The sequence below is a fragment of the Penaeus japonicus genome, unplaced genomic scaffold (assembly GCF_977035675.1).
Source record: "Penaeus japonicus unplaced genomic scaffold, GWHDUDI00000001_assembly GWHDUDI00000013, whole genome shotgun sequence".
NCBI classification, from domain to species: Eukaryota; Metazoa; Arthropoda; class Malacostraca; order Decapoda; family Penaeidae; genus Penaeus; species Penaeus japonicus.
In genome coordinates this window covers 42,247,224-42,251,576 of record NW_028234415.1, presented here as the reverse complement: position 1 = coordinate 42,251,576, position 4,353 = coordinate 42,247,224, and positions in this window count along the sequence as shown.

The window sequence follows — 4,353 nt, the reverse complement described above, 5'->3', positions numbered from 1 at the left end:
TTCCACTCTCTCTTCTTTCTCCTTCTCTTCGTCCATCTCATACTCCTCTTCCTTCTTTTCTTCATCTCCCCACTCTTCCTCTGTCTCTTCTTTTCTCTCTTCTCCCTCCTTCTTTTCCTCATCCTCTTTCTCTTTTTCTTCCTTCTCTTCATCTTTCTCTTCCTTTCTCTCTTCTTCACCCTCCTCTTCCTTTTTCTCTTCTGTTCCCCTTCTTCCTCCTTCTCTTCCTCCCTTTCTTTCTCTATCCCTTCCTCCTCCATCTTCACCCTCTTCCTCTCCCTCATCTTCTCCATTTCCATTAAGTGCCGCACGGTGGGAACACAGCAGGGGAAGGGGGGGAGGGGTGCTAAGATCCCAGCAGGGGGGAGCAGGGGGGGAGAAGGGGTAAGGGGAGTAAGGAGTAATGGGGAAGGAACTAGAGGAGGAGGAAAAGGAGGTGGTGGTGGTGTTAGTGATGGAGGAAGAGGAGGAGCAGAAGGAGAAGGAGGAGGCGCAGGAGGAGGTGGTGCAGCAGTAGGGGTAGGGGAGGGGGGTATAAGGGAGAGGAACAACACGAGGAGGGAAGAGGAGTGGGATTGACAGGAAGGAAGAGAAGGAGGAGGAGGAGGAGGAGGAAAAAGAGGAGGAGGAGAGGGGGAAAGAACAAGAGGAGGGGAAGGAAGGAAAAGGCAAGGTGGGGGCGGGGGTAGGAGAGGAGGAGGAAGTGGGATCAGGACTGAAGGGAGGAAGGGAGAGTGTGGGTGGGGGTGGGGGGGGGAGGTTGGGTTAATGCACCTCCCAGTCGCATTCTCAAGAAATGGAAAGAGCGCAAGACGGCAGCACTCGCCAAGGAAGAAGGCAAGAGAAGGATTCTTGCGAGGAGATCCTAATGGCAGGGGTAAGTGGTGCTGAAACCCTTTATTTCCGGGTCAGAGTAGGGAGGCGGCGGACAATGGGGTGGGGAGTGTGGGGGGGAGGGGGGGATTCTCAGTAGGGGGGGAGGGGGATAGGGGATTTGTGTCGGGAGAGGATTCTTAGATATCCTACGATATGAGGATGGAGATTGCCACTCTTACTGATAATCTAAATGGTGTATTATCTTAGTTATCACACTTCTTATCATTGTCATTATCATTATCATCAATATTATTGGCATTGTCCTTTTTGTCATTGTTGTTATCCTAGTCATCTTTAGCATCACTGTCTTTATCATGATTGTAAAATAAAATCCCTATTAATATTATCATCATTATTATCATGATTATTACCGTTACTGGCATTATAATATCTTTTTTTTTCTCATTTGTAACCCTACCCTCATGTCTATCATTGAAATTATTACTATTCTTTTAGTATCATTATCATCACTGTTACCATCATCATCATCTTTATCATCATTATTGTCATCACTATTACTGATATTTCCGTCGTCCTTTTCATCACCATCAACATCATCATCAAATGAACAAAACAAAAATAGATAAATAGAGAAATGAATGAATGAATCGGCAAATAAAAAGATAAATTGGTGAATAAATAGATTAAAAAAAATCAGATAAAGAGATTAATGAAAATAATAAAACCATATACTCAGAACGTCCAAATTCGAAAAGAAAGAATAAAATGAAATAAAATCGAAATAAAATAAAGTGTTCTTTGATGTTCTTCTAAGGAATTTCCCACGTGTTCTTCGAGAGGAGGCTGATCTCCTTGAATTTTGTAAGAGGAAAATAAAATATGATAAGCAAAGGGAGAGGGGGTTGGTACGTAGGGGTTGGGGGGGGGAGGGGTTAGGGTGGTGGAGGAGGAGGAGGAGGAGGGGGAGGAGGAGGAGGGGGAGGGGGAGGGGGGTAATGGCGTATGAGGGCTGTTCGAGGAAGGGGATCTCTGTTGCTGTGTTTGTTTGTTTGCTTCTTTTTTTTTGTATCTTCTCTCTTCTCTCTCTCGTTCTCTGTCTTACTCTCTCTCTCTCTCTCACTCTCTGTCATTATACCTCTCTCTTTCTTTCTCTATCACTCTTTCTTCTCTCTCTCCATCCCCCCCTCCTCTCTCTCTCTCTCTCTCTATCTCTCTCTCTATCTCAGAATATTAAATAACTAATCATTACTATATACGCAAAATATATAGGTTTGGACGGGAAGTTTTATGAATTACAAATCTGAACATTAGTCATAGAATAATTCGAAGATGAAATTAATAATTTAAAGATAAAGGCTCAAAATATTACAAAAGTATTTATAAGACTGTAAATACTTGTAAAATGTCTTTTGGCGTCTGGGGAACCATGGAAAAGAGTATTCCACAATCTACCACCTTTAAGGATGAGTTGCTTCTGTTGAATTGCAGCGAGTATCCATAAGGGTAGCAATTAGCTGATGTCTTTTCAACAATTTGTATCAATTTTTTTTTTTTTTTTTTTTTTTTTTTTTTTCGCGTTTCGTATTTGAGAGTTGGAGTAAATTTATTTGAATTATTTTGTATACATTCTTGTCTTACGTCATGTTCTAGATATTTCAGAAAATGGACAAACTGTATATTTTTGATCAGTGGAAGATATACATTTCCTAACCCTCCATCGCTAGAAATCATTTGCTTCCCTTTATGTTGTGTTCTACCGCGAAGAGACAGATGTTCTGATGTTGCACTGTCCTTCGTTATTGGTAGACACTTGAGAAAGGACCCAACTTGGGGTCTTAGAACGTCTTTCTTTGGTGTCAAGTAGTCATGGCAATCCTTGTGATTATGAAAGTTTTCCAGAGGCCTATCTTACATTTTCTTCAAAATGGCCTTTCAATAGTTATACTTCGTGTGGCGTGAACTTTACTTGTTCCCCACTTTCCCACTTCTTAATGTTGTACATCTGCATTTTTGACGCCGCTACTAATTTTTCCTCTCAGTCGTAGGTCGCAAACAAGGTCACCTCATCTGCTTAGATTCTAGCTTCAGGGACGTGGTTAAAGAGGTCATCTATATTAATGATCTAGAACACTTCTTAATGGCACTAAAACTCTGAATAAAATGTGTGTCATAAATTTTACCACAAACTATCATGTGGTATTGTTTGCGTTGGTAATCCTGCAGGAGCTTTCCATTTACTCTTCATTACTAAGAGCTTGCAAACAGGTTGTTACACCTGATCAAAGGCAACTTCTATGTCGAGAGCCAAACGCATGGTTTCTTGACTCCCGTCCAATGCCTGGCTTCAGCTCGATGACATGAACAAGCTGGGTATCTACTACTATTAACTAGGTGTTCCGTGATGGTTACTGAAATGATCTATTCGAACACTTTACTAATTGCCGACCACAGTGCTTCAGGTCGACAGTTCTTAACTTCCTTCCCGCACCTTAGAGGGAAACGTATATCTGAGTAAGTCTGGACCTGTTGCTTTTCTTTCGTTGAAGTCTCAGGCGTCTCACAAGTGAAGATTGACTGTCTGATGTTATAGACGGTACTTTTGGCTGTTTCGTCTCTAGATGAGGAACAGTCATGTCACCGAAATGACGGGCCACGATAATGCCTCCGTCCAATTTGTTGATCCAATGGAACATGGAAAAGTTCTAACTCCAATATTCCACCCTGGCTGACTTATCAGTCTATTCTTAAATCTATATTTCATATACACTTTTCAGTGTTTTATAACCCGATCAATAAAGGAAGCCTATCTGTGAAGAGCTTTGTATAATCCGACACATTACAACACAAGCCCAAACCATGTCTGCGCCCATAGCGGTTAACTTCTTGGATGGCACCCACCCAACTCTTCTGAAGATCCACAAGAATAAACGTTAATAAATCACTCTGCCTGTTGGCTAACCTCTCCCTGTAGCTAAATAAATCAATTGGTTCCTAGAAGGATTTCTTTGAAGCCTCTCCATTCAGTCTTCATGTTTTTTCACAGTATCTGGGTGTGTTCCTCCATTAGCGGCCTCTTAAACTCATTGTCACTTATTCTTACAGGGTCTAGTGGGCAGCATATTATAGGTTCTACAAATGAGCCCAAACTGTGTGTGGTAAAGTTCACATATCTAGCAGTTGAATGAAGCCGTAAAATATGTTGGTGAATATCCACTAAGGTAATAATGTATTCGACCCACCCCCCCTCTCTCTATATATATCTCTCTCTCTCTCTCTATCTCTCTCTCTCACACACACACACACATTCTTCATTTTTTGTTCTCATTCTCTCGCTCCTTCTGACCCACTCCTCTCACATACAACTACACACTTTCCTTGTAGTATGAACATGAGACCAGAGTTATTAATACAGGTAGTCCCAGAGCTATCATTAAACAATGCTATTCATCTAAAACATCAGGTTAAGAGAATATTGGTAAAACATTCTAAAATCAGTCTCACTGAATACAATGATGG